This window comes from Mus musculus, chromosome 6 (genome assembly GCF_000001635.26).
Source record: "Mus musculus strain C57BL/6J chromosome 6, GRCm38.p6 C57BL/6J".
In the NCBI taxonomy this organism is placed as follows: domain Eukaryota; kingdom Metazoa; phylum Chordata; class Mammalia; order Rodentia; family Muridae; genus Mus; species Mus musculus.
The window spans coordinates 122136368-122153698 of record NC_000072.6 but is presented as its reverse complement, the minus strand read 5'-3'; the positions used below and the strand labels follow the sequence as shown (position 1 = coordinate 122153698).

Genomic DNA, 17331 nt, shown 5'->3' with positions numbered 1-17331 from the left:
ATAACCCAATCACAAAAGAACACACATGTTATGCACTCACTGGATATTAGCCCAGAAACTTAGAATACTCAGGATACAATTTGCAGAACACTTGAATCTCAAGAAGAAGGAAGACCAAAGCGTGGTTACTGCGTTCCTTCTTAGAATGGGAAAAAAATACCTATGGAAGGAGTTACACAGACAAAGGTCAGAGCTGAGATGGAAGGAAGGACCTTCCAGAGACTTCTCCACCCATGGGTTCATCCCATGACCAACCACCAAACCTAGACACTATTGCATATGGCAACAAGATATTGGTAAAAGGACCCTGATATAGCTATCTCTTGTGAGGCTATGCCAGTGCCAGGAAAATACAAAAGTGGATGCTCACAGTCATCTATTGGATGGAACACAGGGATCCCAATGGAAGAGCTACAGAAAGTACCCAAGGAGCTGAGGGGGTCTGCAACCCTATAGGAGCTAACTAACCAGTACACCCCAGAGTCCATATCTCTACCTGCATATGTAGCAGAGGACGGCCTAGTCAGCCATCAATAGGAGAAGAGGCCCTTGGTCTTGGGAAGATTATATGTCCCATTATAAGGGAATGCCAGGGCCAAGAGGCAAGAATGGGTGGTTTGGGAAGCAGGGCAGGGAGAGTGTACAGGGGACTTTTGGAGAGGAAACTAGTAAAGGGGATAGCATTTGAAATGTAAATGAAAAGAATTTCTAATAAAAATAATAATAAGAAAGAATTGCAAATTGTAGCAGACTTTGAAATCCTTGTGCTCATCTGGGTTTCCAGCAGACTCAGGGCATCACATCAGGAATCTACAAAATGAATCTATAGCAGCAGAACAAAACCTGTTCCCATGCATGGCTTGTCATTTATGTGTGTCACAGACAAGTGAGTCCATGAACTGATATACTGATAATCAAAACCAAATAAGAGAATGTTATGGGTGCAGAGATTATCACCATTTACAAAATATACCAGACTCTTATATACAACAATGCATGTTTTCTGATATAGGAGGTAAATCAAAACAGAACCAGAACACAACAAAACAGAAGTTGTTCGATTTGGGAAGAAGAAGGGTCTGGCAGGAGGAAGGATGGAGAGAATGGGGAAGGTAATGAAGGAGGAGGTAACCCAGTACATGATATACTTGTATTAATTTATCATAAAGAAGCCTATTGTTTTGAACCACTTACTTATATTTTATATGTGCTAACTGAAATATACTTTCTAAGAATAATCTATAAGGCATGGAAGTAGTAGAGGTTACATAGGAAGAGGAGAAGGACACATAAGAGTGAGGACCTTCAAGAGAGCAGAGGTGGCAATGGGACAGGGAGATATGGTTGGAATAGGTGACACTCTTGTATGGATATGTCATAAACCTACTATTTCATACAATGAATATATACACAAAATAAATTTGGTGGCCAAGTAAAGTTGTTGAAATATTCCTTTAATAGTAGTGGATCCCAGAATTATCTCTTTTGTCAGTGAGGGGCTTAGATGTGTTTCTGGGGTTTGCACACAAGCCTGGCTAGTGTTCCATCCCTGGGCTACAGCCCAAGGTCCCAGAACATCTTCTTTCAATGTGTGGGTATGTGTGTTCTCTTCTCTTTGCTGTCTGCATTCCTGTTAGACAGTCTTGGATATTTAAAACAGGCCTTAGAATGGATTCACTCACCTTGGAATTGACTTCTTTGCATCCAGCTTCAGTCTCATGGCAGATACTTATCTTCACCTGTCCTGGAACAGGCTTCCCATAGGTATATCTGTGACAAGATAAATTCACAGTAACCAAGCATCTTTCAAAAGGAGAGATGCACTGTCTTCTCACTGACTCTAGTTTCATAACGACAACAAACATGTCCCATTTTTATTAACTCCTGACAACTTCTAACCGTATATGTTAAGAATTTGGGATGTAAATTAATAGATAGATAGATAGATAGATAGATAGATAGATAGATAGATAGATAGATAGATAGATGATAGTAAAAAATTAGACATATTAAGAACCTAGGGAAGATATGGTTTTCACCCTTTTGTGGTTCTGAAAAATATTAAGTAAGCAAACCAGCATTCTCAGCTACTAAATGATGAGGCTTAGACAAATGGGGGCATGAGAATCACTCAGAGCTGCTGTAAACAAACCTCCTCAATACTTTGCCTTTGTTCTACCATTTTAGTTTTTGAGTATGCCCATTGTAAGGACAAGGAATGGTGAGCTAACATCTTTGTCTTCTGTTTGATTCAGGCACATATTGCAAGCATCTCATATGGTTCTAGACTTCAATAGAAATTTTAGTTGTTGTAGTAAATGTCTTCATTTATCAGGTACAGAAAAGCAAGCAGAAGACTGAGATGTCTAAAGGTTAAACTTGATCTGCAGTGGTTTGAGCTGGATGCAGATTAGGAGCTCTTTTTTCTCTGCTCTTTCTGTCATCCCATAAGAGGCCAGCAAGATGCCTTGACTTAGGGACTGTGTTCTCTTCACATAGTGAGTGGATCGATTGTATTAGGTCCCTTCCTGTCTCCAAAGGCAGGACCTCTTTATTTCCTCATAAGATTGATTTTTATCTATAGATATCAGCAATGTATGCAGTGAATGATTGCAAAGTAATCTATACAGAGTAGTAAGGAATACAAACAAGCACCACAGGGGAAACATTCTAGTGGGAAAGGACACAACTGTAGCATTTTCTACATATTCAATAAAGAGACATCATCCCAGGGATTTTCTGTGTCTGAGTACTTTCTTAAGGATAGAAGTACAGAAGCCAGCAACTCACTTCCCACATGCAGTCACTTGGAGCACTTCATCATTCACAGAGATGGCATTTGGAACCTTCAGGTCGACATTAAATCTGGGAAGCACTATTGTGAGAGAGAGGAGACACTCAGGAGTGGACCTAATTGTCTAGTTGCCTAAGTGATCACTCTCTGCCCAGAAATGGTCATTTCACATTATTAAGGCATGACCCATCCCAATAAAGTTAGAATGATGAGTGGCTATACATTATATCACTTCTTGAAAATCACAGGGATATCTACTTAAGTAAAAAAAATGAACAAACAAAAAAACAAAATAAAACAAGTAATTTGCTTTTGAAAAATCCCAGAACTTTCTAGAATTCCCATGTTGCTAGATGGATAGCCTTAGCTAGAGTCAGATGGAACTCAATTTGTACAAAGTAATTCATCCTATGATAACCAGAATCCTGAGACTTGCTTTTTCTTGATGGTCTTCCCAATTCATACCAAATTCCAACACAGTAAAGGAGTGTTCTTCCATCTCCCCTGACTGTTTGTGCACCACTATCTTGTAGGGGCCCTGAATGGGCTCTGCTGCCAGGCTGAAGGACATTTGCTTAAGCCCATTCTCAGTCTTAATATCCCTCCACTGCATAATTCGGTTCTTTTTCGGATCCTGTAAAAGAGGTTGTAAATTTTCTAAGTCAATAAAGTATTAAGAACAACAATGCATCTAGGTTGCTGTTGATGGAAGCATTTTGAAAGTTGGTAATATTCTTTTGTGGAGGGAAGGAATAAAGGTGAAGTAGGAAATAACAAGCCAGTTATCTCGAATGGGGGAGGGCTGCCGACCCATAGCAGTTAGACATCCCAATGTCAGGTTACTTTCATAATATTGAGTTCTCTCTGATTACAAAACACTTAAGTTTCTTACCTCAATGTAAGCCAGAGGGAGCTGAAACACAAGGAAAACAATGTTAGTTTAGAACATCAGGCCACAACCCCCTTTGCAAACGAGTTTACAAAGATATTTACATTGCGACTCAAAACTATCAAAATCATAGTCATGAAGTAGCAACAAAAATAACCCAAAAAATGTGTTTGGGGTGGGGTCACCACAACATGAGGAACTAGATTAAAGGGTCTCAGTATTTGGAGGAATAAGAACCACTGATTTAGAAATTTCATACACACAGCAAATTAAATGGATTTATAGAATAGGCTGTAGGATAGGATTTTCAGCCAAAATGTGAACTTAATATCCAGTAAAAAAGTCAATCATAAGCCAATTCACCAGCATAGAGAACTTTTGAGTGTATTTTCTAGAACTATCTGAGTCACACAAATCACTAAATAGATTGGGACTTACTATCCTCAAAAAGAACTTTGAGGAACATCAGTAGTAAGATTTCTCTGATGTTCTGGGGGACCTGCCCTGAGCCTTTACAGTATGGAGATTGCAGAATTTAATGTCCCAATCTGGAAATTTTAGTGTGAAGTGGGGTTACTAGTTTTCTTGTCACTCTTCTCGATTGTCTGCAATAACTAGGTTGATAATATTATATTGTAGAAGACACCAAGCACCTTAGTTAAAGGTTGTAGAGAAATGAAGCTGGTACTGTGGCTTCCTCCCTGCTTCCAAGCCTTCTCAATGCTACAGGGTACTGTACAGATTGCTGCAGAAGAGGAGACATCAATGGTCTCATACAGCTGACAACCCTGTGAAGTATAGTCTCAACCTGCCAGGTAAGATGTACCCATGCAATAGTGGCACAACGTTTATGGTGGCAACCAACTGATCACTGATAAGGTTTGAATCTTGTTCTGCAAGATGGAATTCATATCAGGTATTGAAAAGAATGTCAACAGACCATGACTGAGCCCAAGAAGTCAGGGTCTGGGGGATGATACTTTTGTATAGCTAATTTGTCATGGTGCCAATTTGTCTTCTTAATAAATTATGCCTAATTTCATCCACAAATACTACACTCAGATTGAAGGAGAAAAGCATTCAATCTGCAGTATGACTTGGCTTCAGAACAGTAGGCAGCCTCTGTTTTCTGTGTACTTTATTTCCTGACCTTTTGAATTAATTAGTACCTGGGACAGACACTTTCTCTTTCCTGTTCTCACTCTCAGCTTTAAGTACTGAGGAGGAACAGGAATCAGAGGAAGAAGAGGATTAGGAAGGAGAAGAAGAAGGAGGAGGAGAAGAAGAGAAAGAGGGGAGGAGGAAGAAGGATGAGAAAGAGATGAAAAGGAGGGGGTAGAAAGAGGAGAAGGAGGAAGGTGCAAACTTAAGATTGAATTTTATAAAATTAGGATGAACCAAGGGAATAAAAGAGAAGTAATTGTTGACTTAACAGACTTTAAGAACATTATTTGAGCCAGGCATGGTGGCATATGCTTTAATACCAGCAATCTTAGGGGCAGAGGCAGAGGCAGAGGCAGAGGCAGAGGCAGAGGCAGAGGCAGAGGCAGAGGCAGAGGCAGAGGCAGAGGCAGAGGCAGAGGCAGAGGCAGAGGCAGAGGCAGAGGCAGAGGCAGAGGCAGAGGCAGAGGCAGAGGCAGAGGCAGGAGAATACCTACAAATTCTTGGCCAGCCAGAATAACTTGGTGAAACCATGTCTCAAAACCAAACCAAACCAAACTAAACCAAACCAAACCAAACCAAACCAAACCAAACCAAACCAAACCAAACCAAGCCAAACCAAACCAAACCAAACCAAACCAAACCACTGACACTGCAAAGTAGTCAAATTTGTGAAGTAAAAGAACTTTCCACAGAAGTCCTGGAGGCCCTGGTCTATATGGCCAGGGAAGAAAACTGAGTTATAAAAAGAGAGTGAAGAAGTACAACTTTTTCCATCAGACCATATTTTCTAAAAATTAGACCAGTCCCTGGGAGGTTGACAGATATAAAGAGGAACCAAGAACAGATAATAAACATGGTGAAATCCTGGCTTCCTCCTCACACTCCTGGTCTAAGACAAATACCCAAAGGCCTACCATAGGGCTCTGCCTCCTAATTCTAGGGCACTTCTGCCGTAGAACTTTCTGACCCCATGACAAGTTTACACTAAAGTTTCTGCCTTCAATCAAACTGATCAACACTAAATTAAAGAAAGATGACCTCTCAAAGATTTCCTATCTTAGAGAGATAGGACTTCCCAAGCCCCTTCTGTAGTCTTCCCACCCATGTGTCTGCTGTGTGCGTGTTTCCTCACATCTAATAAATGTGTCTGTTCATTGGCTAATTTTGCTTGCTGTGTTCAAGATTTTTCCTGCCTTTTAATCCTTTAAATGGCAGAGAAATGAACCCTAAGCTGTAGTAGCAATACTACTTACTTTATAACCAGCACACAAAACTGGTTTGAATCCAAGTAAGTAATTTTTACTAATGAATTCAGCAAGATGAAAATGATAAAAAAATAATGGGATATTAGAAAAATTTCAATTACTCTGAAAATGTAGATAACAAATTATAAATTCTATAAACTCTATTCATTCATGAAAACTATGATTTGGGGAATAAGTTAATTTCAATTAAGAAATCCAGTAGGCCTAAGAGGAACATTGCAAACCATTAGGAATATCTAAAAAGTAATCTAAAATAATGGGTAGAGATATACACACTAAACAGAAATGTTTGTTATTAAATGATTCATACACTTTCCAAATCAATATACATGTTAGATATAATGTAGTCAAATTTCCAAGGCTGAATGTAGAAGTACAACCTGATAGTAAAATTTATATAAACCACCCAGGATCAGTTGATGAAATTCTGAAGAAAAGGTTAATTTATGGAGGTGAATTTACCCTAAATAAAAATGGAAGTGCTGTCCTCTGTGGGGCTCTGCACAGAATCAGACTGAAACAGATGCAGATACCCACAGCCAATCTTTGGAAGGAGGTCAGGAACACTTATGGAAGAGCTGGGGAAGGATTAAAGGCCCCAAAGGGGATACGAACTCCACAGAAAGACCAACAGAGCCAACTAATCTGGACCACTAGGAGCTCTCAGAGTCTGAACACCAACCAAAGAACATTCATGTGCTGTAATGAGCCACTCTTGGCCCCCAGTATGTAGCAGACAGGCAGGTCAGTCATCATGGCTACCTTGTCTGGTCTCATTGGGAAAGGGTGAGCCTAATCTGGCAGAGACTTGATGCACCATGATAGGCAGATACCCAGGAGAAGTCCCATCCTCTCAGAGGAGCAGGGGAGAGAAAATTGGAGGGTGTGTGTGTGTGAGGGAATATTTTAGGGAGGGACTGATAGGAGGAACAGTATTTGGGATGTAAATTAACTAATTAATTAAAAAAGGAAGGGTTACAACTATTATGAAACTGGGAAGTGAACAAAGGAAGGGAGACACAGTTGGCAATATGCTGGCTGCAGTGTGTAAGGACTTGGGTTTCATCCTTTCATCCTAGAATTCACATAAAAAGCATGTACAAGTATTCCTTGTAGTCCTAGTTAGAGAAGCAAGTAGAACAGACAGTTATTCAGGGGTCACTGGCCGGGCAGCCTAACCTAAACTGATCATCAAGTTCCAGGCCAGTCAGAGAGGGTGACTCAGAATCCAAGTTGCATGGCACCCTAGAACTGACACCTGAGATTGTCAGATTGTCTCCTGTCTAGCACAAGCATATGTACACACACACACACACACACACACACACACACACACACACACACACACACACACACACAAATAAACAGGCACTGCATAGCCACACAAAGTACTAGGAAGCAAGTCAACAACTTTGGTGGTTTGAATAGGAATAGCTCCCAAAGACTCATGTGTTTAAGTGAGTGACCCATAGGGAGTGGCAGTATTAGGAGGTTTGGCCTTGATAGAGTAGGTGTGGTTTTCTTGGTGCAAACATGTTATTGAGTGGGTGGGCTTTGAGATCCCAAATGCTCAAGCAATGCCCAGTATTACAGAGTCACTTGCTGTCTGCAGATTAGGATGTAGAACTCTCAGCTTGTCTAGTGCCTGCTTCATGACATGATGATAGTGGACTAAACCTCTGGAACTGTGAGACAGTGCCAATGAACTGTTTTGTTATTGTTTTTCTGTTTTTTTTTGTGTGTGTATGTGTGTGTGTGCAGTTGTTTTTCTTTCTTTTTTTCTTTTTTCTTATTTTTTTTTTTAATAAGAGTTACCAAAGTCATGGTGTTTCAGCATACAATAAAACCCTAACCTACACTGTCAATTTTACCATGTCATAATCCTACAGAGATGGGTAAAGGGATTGAAGAATTGTCAATCCGTACAATCCTACACATGTTTATATAATAAAGGATGGGACTTTAAACAATAATCCTAAATGAGGCAATCCAGCCCCTGTAATTTTTTAGAGTGTCCTTTTTAAGGACTCCTAGTAATGGAGGAAATGGAACCATCCTCTATAACCAGGTAAGGGTGCCAGTGGTGGGATTGGAACACCAACCCAGCCACAAAACCTTTGACTCACACTTGTCCTACCAGCAAGATGTATGGAGTCAATGGTGACTCAGAGCTTGTGGGAGTGGCCAGCCAATGACTGGTCTAACTTAAAGTGAAGCCATGAGAGGGAGCCTATGTCCCCAAACTGCCTGCATGGCCAGGATTAAGAAGCTAGATGGCTCAGAGTCCTAATGTAGAACCAAATATGACTAACAGAGGGGGAAAAGATCAATGAAGTGATTGTAATGATATCCTGCTATACTCATAAGACCAGTGCCCAGCCCAGTCTTCATCAGTGAGGCTTTCCCCAGCAGCTTATGGGAGCAGATACAGAGGCTCACAGCCAAACAATAGGCAGATCTTGGGAAACCTTGAAGAAGAGTGGGTTGTAGGATCCAGGGGGTCAAGGACATCAGTAGAACATAGCCTGCAGAATCAATAAAGCATGACCCTTAGGAGTTTACAGAGACTAAAGAGGCAATCACGGATCCTGTTGGGTCTGTGCTAGGTCCTCTGCATGCTTGCTGTGCTTGTTATCTTAGGGTGTGTGTAGGAGTCCTAACTGTGTGAACATGTATGCCTTGACTCTTTTGCCTGCTCTTGGGACCCTTTTCCCTCTTACAGGGTTGTCTTGCCCAACCTTTATATGAGGGTTTGTGGCTTGTCTTACTGAATCTTGTGCCATGTTCAGTTAATATCACTGGGGGGGGGGGGGTGTGCTACTCTTTTCTGAAGGGAAATGGATCTGGAGGAAAGAGGAAGTTGTAAAAGACTAGGAGAAACAGGGGGAAAGAAGGCTATGGCCAGGATGTTTTGATTAGAGAAGAATATATCATAGAAGAAAAGGTAAATACATACTTGATAAAGTTATACAACAGATTATTGGGATAAACGGAATTTTTAGACTCTCCAAAAAATGGTGTCCATTGTAATTTGTTATTTGTAAAGAAGAATTTAAGTAAACATGGATTGATATTCTGTTTAATATTTAAATATTTCTTTCAGAATTTTGTACAGTATTTTCTGATGATATTCATCCCTTTCAGATCTATCTCTTTCCCTACAAACCTGACTTAGTGTTCTCTTTTTTCCCATCCATTAATTCCAATTTGTGCTGTGTATCTATATATTCTTGGATATGTGGACTTCCACAGGAGTATGGTAGGCTTAGAAGGGTCTATACTCTTTTTTTAAAAATATTTTTTATTAGGTATTTTTGTCATTTACATTTCCAATGCTATCCCAAAAGTCCCCCATACCCACCCCCCCCCCCCAATCACCTACCCACCCACTCCCCTTTTTGGCCCTGGCGTTCCCCTGTACTGGGGCATATAAAGTTTGCAGGTCCAATGGGCCTCTCTTTGCAGTGATGCCCGACTAGGCCATCTTTTGATACATATGCAGCTAGAGACAAGAGCTCCTGGGTACTGGTTAGTTCATATTGTTGTTCCACCTATAGAGTTGCAGTTCCCTTTAGCTCCTTGGGTACTTTCTCTAGCTCCTCCATTGGGGGCCGTGTGACCCATCCAATAGCTGACTGTGAGCATCCACTTCTGTGTTCGCTAGGCCCCGGCATAGTCTCAGAAGAGACAGCTATATCTGGGTCCTTTCAGCAAAATCTTGCTAGTGTATGCAATGGTGTCAGCGTTTGGAAGCTGATTATGGGATGGATCCCTGGATATGGCAATCACTAGATGGTCCATCCTTTCGTCACAGCTCCAAATTTTGTCTCTGTAACACCTTCCATGGGTGTTTTGTTCCCATTTCTAAGAAGGCAAAGTGTCCATACTTTGGTCTTCGTTCTTCCTGAGTTTTATGCGTTTAGCCAGTTGTATCTTATATCTTGGGTATCCTAAGTTTCTGGGCTAATATCCACTTATCAGTGAGTACATATTGTGTGACTTCCTTTGTGAGTGGGTTACCTCACTCAGGATGATGCCCTCCAGGTCCCTCCATTTGCCTAGGAATTTCATAAATTCATTCTTTTTAATAGCTGAGTAGTACTCCATTGTGTAAATGTACCACATTTTCTGTATCCATTCCTCTGTTGAGGGGCATCTGGGTTCTTTTCAGCTTCTGGCTATTATAAATAAGGCTGCTATGAACATAGTGGAGCATGTGTCCTCCTTACCTGTTGGGACATCTTCTGGATATATGCCCAGGAGAGGTATTGCGGGATCCTCCAGTAGTACTATGTCCAATTTTCTGAGGAACCGCCAGACTGATTTCCAGAGTGGTTGTACAAGCTTGCAATCCCACCAACAATGGAGGACTGTTCCTCTTTCTCGACATCCTCGCCAGCATCTGCTGTCACCTGAATTTTTGATCTTAGCCATTCTGACTGGGGTGAAGTGGAATCTCAGGGTTGTTTTGATTTGCATTTCCCTGATGATTAAGGATGTTGAACATTTTTTCAGGTGCTTCTCTCCCATTCAATATTCCTCAGGTAAGAAATCTTTGTTCAGCTCTGAGCCCCATTTTTTAATGGGGTTATTTGATTTTTTGGAGTCCACCTTCTTGAGTTCTTTATATATATTGGATATTAGTCCCCTATCCGATTTGGGACAGGTAAAGATCCTTTCCCAATCTGTTAGTGGTCTTTTTGTCTTATTTATGGTGTCTTTTGCCTTGCAGAAGTTTTGCAATTTTATGAGGTCCCATTTATCGATTCTAGATCTTAGAGCACAAACCATTGCTGTTCTATTCAGGAACTTTCCCCCTGTACACATATCTTCGAGGCTTTTCCCTACTTTCTCCTCTATAAGTTTCAGTGTCTCTGGTTTTATGCGGAGTTCCATAATCCACTTAGATTTGACCTTAGTACAAGGAGATAGAATTGGATCAATTCGCATTCTTCTACATGATAACAACCAGTTGTGCCAGGACCATTTGTTGAAAATGCTGTCTTTTTTTCCACTGGATTGTTTTAGCTCTCTTGTCAAAGATCAAGTGACCATAGGTGTGTGGGTTCATTTCTGGGTCTTCAATTCTGTTCCATTTCTCTACTTGTCTGTCACTATACCAGTACCATGCAGTTTTTATCACAATTGCTCTGTATTACAGCTTTAGGCCAGGCATGGTGATTCCACCAGAGGTTCTTTTATCCTTGAGAAGAATTTTTGCTATCCTAGGTTTTTTGTTATTCCAGATGAATCTGTCAATTTGCCTTTTCTAATTCATTGAAGAATTGAGTTGGAATTTTGATGGGGATTGCATTGAATCTGTAGATTTCTTTTTTGGCAAGATAGCCATTTTTACTATATTGATCCTGCCAATCTGTGAGCGTGGGAGATCTTTCCATCTTCTGAGATCTTCTGTAATTTCTTTCTTCAGAGACTTGAAGTTCTCATCATACAGATCTTTCACTTCCTTACTTAGAGTCATGCCAAAGTATTTTATATTATTTGTTACTGTTGAGAAGGGTGTTGTTTTCCTAATTTCTTTCTCAGCCTGTTTATCCTTTGTGTACAGAAAGGCCATTGACTTGTTTGAGTTAATTTTATATCTAGCTACTTCATTGAATCTGTTTATTAGGTTTAGGAGTTCTCTGGTGGAATTTTTAGGGTCACTTATATATACTATCATATTATCTGCAAAAATTGATATTTTGACTTCTTCCTTTCCAATTTGTATGCTATTGATCTCCTTTTGTTGTCTAATTGCTCTGGATACGACTTCAAGTACAATGTTGAATAGGTATGGAGAGAGTGGACAGCCTTGTCTGGTCCCTGATTTTAGTGGGATTGCTTCTAGTTTCTCACCATTTACTTTGATGTTGGCTACTGGTTTGCTGTAGATTGCTTTTATCATGTTTAGGTATGGGCCTTGAATTCCTGATCTTTCCAAGACTTTTATCATGAATGGGTGTTGGATTTTGTCAAATGCTTTCTCCGCATTTAAAGAGATGATCATGTGGTTTTTGTCTTTGAGTTTGTTTATGTACTGGATTACGTTGATGGATTTCCGTATATTGAACCATCCTTGCATCCCTGCGATGAAACCTACTTGGTCAAGATGGATGATTGTTTTGATGTCTTCTTGGATTCGGTTAGCGAGAACTTTATTGAGTATTTTTGCATTGATATTTATAAGGGAAATTGGTCTGAAGTTCTCTATCTTTGTTGGGTCTTTCTGTGATTTAGGTATCAGAGCAATTGTGGCTTCATAGATTGAGTTGGGTAGAGTACCTTCTGTTTCTATTTTGTGGAATAGTTTATGAAGAACTCGGATTAGATCTTCTTTGAAGGTATGATAGACCTGTGCCCTAAACCCATCTGGTACTGGGCTTTTTTTGGTTGGGAGACTATTAATGACTGCTTCCATTTCTTTAGGGGATATAGGACTGTTTAGATCATTAACCTGATCTTGATTTAACTTTGGTACCTGGTATCTGTCTAGAAACTTGTCCATTTCATCCAGATTCTCCAGTTTTGTTGAGTATAGCTTTTTGTAGAAGGATCTCATGGTGTTTTGGATTTCTTCAGGATCTGTTTTTATGTCTCCCTTTTCATTTCTGATTTGGTTAATTAGGATGCTTTCCCTGTGCTCTCTAGTGAGTCTTGCTGGGTCTATACTCTTAACGAAAACTAATTTTTCCCAATAGCTGTCATAAAAATTGCTCATCAGCTAGAAGTGTTACTTCATTTCCATCTACCTTCTCCATGCAAGGATTATTTTTTAATTTTATGTGCTTGTGCATGCTAACCCAGCTCTAAGTCCATATGGGCAACTGCCATGCTGTGTTTAGAGGATTGTTCCCTTGCATTTATTCTGTCTCTAATAGTCTTCAGCTCTGGCTCTTCAGCTTTTCCTTCGTCTCTGACAAAATAATCTCAGTGTTTCGGGAAGCGAGGATGTGATTTAGATTTCCAATTTAGGATTCCATATTCTATATCACGCCAGTACAGACAGGAACCATCATCTCTACTTGCTAGCTTCCATACAGCTGGAAGGTGTAATCCATAATAACAGAGGGGGAGATGATGATCTATCTCACCCAGCTGTGAAGCCTATGAACTATGAGAACCACTGGCTGGGTAAAACATCCCCACTGGTGCAGTATTAGGACAAATGTGAAGGAAGTGACCAACCTCTTCTGACTGAACTTAAGTCCCACTGTACAAGATGAAATTTACACACTTGTCATTGTAGAGCCAAGATTCTGAGGTTTCATGCATCATAGGCCCCAATCAAGAAGCCACTACTATTATGCTGCTAAAGGACACAGACAGGATTAAGCCAACTGTTACTGATTTATCTTTAAAGCACCCCTCATCCCTCATCAGAGAAGCTTCTTTCTCATATTAGAAGGAACTTAACACAGGTCCCCACAACTTGCCTGAGTACAGAGAAGAGACTGAAATGCAATTTTGTTCTTTAAAGACTGTATTTAGGGAAGAATCCAAGTTTTAAACACAAAGTTGTAAAAATAATAGAGACTGTGAGAGAAGTAACCCTGTTACACTAGAAATGGATTACGTAAGGATGGCACCAAGTAGCAGAATCTGCAAAAGTAATGACTGAAAAGCATAAGCAGCTGAAAGATTCTATCCAATAATAGTCTCCACAAAGAAAACCCAAAGATACTTAACCAATAAGCTACAAAATAAGGACACTCACATACAAAGAAGCCATAGGATGGCCAATGGTGAGTGAGGGGTATAAACGGGCAAAAGATTAGAAGAAAAAACAACTCATGCCTCAGAAGGGGCTGGAAATTATAATATTGCACTGACATTTTTGTCTTGAATAATCCACCAATACCCACAGGTTAAAGACTCACCAACTCATTCAGGGGGTGTAGAGTTTTATCCATAGAGACAACCCGAAATTTAACTTGAAAAAGAGAGAGAGAGAATTTACTAGTGAGGTCCATAGACACAGCCCTTCTTGCCATGTTCAGAATGGTGTCTTAATTCCTTTGTCCACAGTGGAGCTTCATACCTGATTGTCCTGGTTTGTACACGGGCTTATCTGTCTGGACAAAGACAACACTTTCTTTGTTCTTCACAAGCACTGCTTTCCTTTTGCTGAATTCGTGGGTTGGCCCTTTGATGTCCACGTAGAGAAACTCCTCCTCATCAGGAGAGTTGAGTGTAGGGATCTGAGAACATCAGGAACAAGAGACCCTTCACCATCTGACTCTCAGCACTTCTTAGAATACCTCACTAACCGTCTCTCCTTCCACCTCACAGGAAAGAGATGGAGGGTCCATCAGTTTCTCTTTAAGGATTACATGGAGGAAAAAACAGTGTCATGGAAAAAATAATGAAAAGAAAATAAAACATTTTGTGTAAGTCAATGTGAGTTTATATGGGCACAAAACACAGTGATTTTTATGGAGTAAATAGAATCTCAATAGAAAATTAACTCTCAGAAATGAAAGAAAATTAGCTCTAACTCTGAAACTGAGGTTGAGAGAAAGGCAATATATTACTGATTACAGGAATTATGTCTTGAGGATAGGTCCCAAAGAAGAAACCCAGCACTTACTCAGGATATCAGGGTTATGAATAGGAGATGTGGTTCTAATTAGATGGAGTGCTGTTTGAAAGTTTATTAACTCACTAGCGGGAAGTACTATGAATTGGCAAACCTTTTCTTTCTCTGGGCCGTAGGCTTTCTTTCTTTCTATCTTTCTTTCTTTCTTTCTTTCTTTCTTTCTTTCTTTCTTTCTTTCTTTCTTTCTTTCTTTCTTTTTGAGGCAATTCAATGGAAAAGCAGTGTATATGCACAAGTATGGTCTCTTCTTATTTTGTGGTGGGATGATCTATGCTATTTGTTTATTGACTAAATGTTCTAAATTTCTATTGTTTTCAGTTCACTGATATGCTTCTAGATTAACTTTTTAAGAAATATATAGGGATATTATATATACATATTCACAATATGTTCATAAATATAAAATAAAGCAGGACAGGTATATAGTACTCACAATGAAGGAAACACATTGGAACAAGTCCTTGTCAACCACAAGCTCATCGAACAGGTTTCTCCTTTCCAATTGAGATACCAAGAAATCTGTGATATGCTCATCGAACAGGTTTCTCCATCTTGATTGAGACACCAAGGAAGCTGTGACGGTCACTGTCTCATTCAGATGGTATAGATGGAAGCAGATTTTCTCAGGGGTCTCAGTGTAGAGCTGAGAAGGGACCAGCACCATATACTTCCTAGAAAGGAAGGAGATCAGGCCAGGTGATGACAGAGCTCATTGTCTATAACTGGAGTTTTACCAAAGTAACCATTACCATTCATATTTCGACAGCTTGAGATGGCAGGTTAACAGTGTGGCAGATGTCACAGCTTGCCACACAGCAGAGTGGCAAGACAGTTATCAGCTTATCAATCATCACATTCAGAAGTGATACCTGCTGCTGCAGGTTCAAATGCCATGTACTCCCTTCACTAAACTGCCAGAGTTCAAGTTCTAGAAAGTTTTTATTTTTTTAAATGAAAATATGAGAGAGATGAAATTGCTTTCATAAGAAATTATCATGAGTGCTTTTCATTAGTATTTACAATTCCTTTAAAATTATTTTTTTATTTTATGTATACGAGAACACTGTAACTGTCTTCAGACATGCCAGAAGAGGACATAGGCCTCCTTACAGATGTTTTTGAGCCACCATGTGGTTGCTGGGAATTGAACTGAGGAGCTCTGGAAGAACAGTCAGTGCTTTTAACCACTTAGCCATCTCTCCAGAATCCATATTTAATTCTTTTTTTTTTTTTTAATTAGGAATTTTCCTCGTTTACATTTTCAATGCTATCCCAAGGGTCCCCCATACCCACCCCCCAATCCCCTACCCACCCACTCCCCCTTTTTGGTCCTGACGTTCCCCTGTCATCACCCTGTTTCTATTTTTGGTTACTCTTCAACCTAAGATTTATAATGTGACAGTTAAATTCCAACTCACATAATTCACCTATGCTGTTCTTGGGCAAATATCAAAGGCTATCTGTAGGAATCATTCTCTTCTTTTTCCTAGAATTAGAGATTTTTGTCCCCCAAAATCTAGCCTGTCACTGCTATATCACAGTATGCAAAAATATCACTAGCTTGTTTTTTATTTTTAACACCTTGAATATATTTTTCTCATCACAGATACAAAAAAAAGTTACTCAACAATATAATCCTATTTTATGGTTATTTTTGACATTAAAATAAATTCTCCTGGTAGTTTAATCCAAGGTCTTTGATCTTAACCAATGTATTATTTTAGGACACAAACATCCACAGAGTTCTGATGTGCCTGAAGTTTTATCTGTCTCAAGGTTACACCACTGGCTAAACATTTCCAACCAAGAATGTTAACAGTCTATATGCTTACTTTTCAAAGTGATTACATAGTTTCAACACTAGAGAATGTCTCTGACCATTGGGATTTGAGATACTACTGGTTCAGTAATAAGGGGAAAGCTATTCTAAATCACACCACACCTCAGTTTAGTAACAATGATTGCTTTAGAGTAGGAAAAATGATTATCCAGAATCATGCAATACTAAAGTTGAAGCACACATATACAATTATTTGCTAGTTATAAAGCAAAAAGAATTTAAGGAGGGTTTCAGGGGAAAGGACTGTAAAGGAAAATTGATTGTTTTTTTTTTTTTTTTTTTTTTTGATTTGAGGAGAGAATATACGAAGAAGGCTTTGGAGGTACTCACGGGTCTCCATTGAGTGAAGATGCAGAAGGCAGGAAGGCAAGAAGAACTGAAAAAAGGTACAGCTGAGCATATCTGTTCTTCCACATGGTGTGGTAAGAAAGGACAGGAGGACAGAGCTTATGGTGTCTCCTCCTTAACACTGTCTCCAGAGTCCTCTACAGCCAGCTTATTTATGAGTCCTCTCTGAAAACAAAACACACTGCCCAAGGTGTTTAAATAACAAAATAGAATATTTGTTCTCTGTTAATGTCACTGTGTTCAGTGGTGGCCTGAGAATAACTCAAATAAATTACAACAGTCTCAGAAAATGTGCCAGCAGAGCTGTGGATGGTGTTGGTAAAGGGTCAAGGCCACAGAATTTGCTTCATCTGAACTAGAGAAGACTTTCTCAGTCTTAACTACCAGTAAATCTTTGCATTAGGTGGCTATGCTCTGACTATGTGTCATTTG

The 17331-nt window shown here is 39.7% G+C and overlaps 1 pseudogene across 1 annotated transcript; it reads right to left on the bottom strand.

Moving 5' to 3' along the window:
* Nucleotides 1-2740: 2740 nt before the first annotated feature.
* Gm10319 (predicted pseudogene 10319) lies at nt 2741-17071 on the bottom strand (annotated as a pseudogene). Its single transcript, NR_003624.3, has 6 exons — nt 16882-17071; nt 15145-15382; nt 14154-14313; nt 13993-14045; nt 3687-3707; nt 2741-3428 (listed from the first exon to the last, which is right to left on the bottom strand). The product of NR_003624.3 is annotated as a predicted pseudogene 10319 (transcript).
* Between the last annotated feature and the right edge of the window lie 260 nt (nt 17072-17331).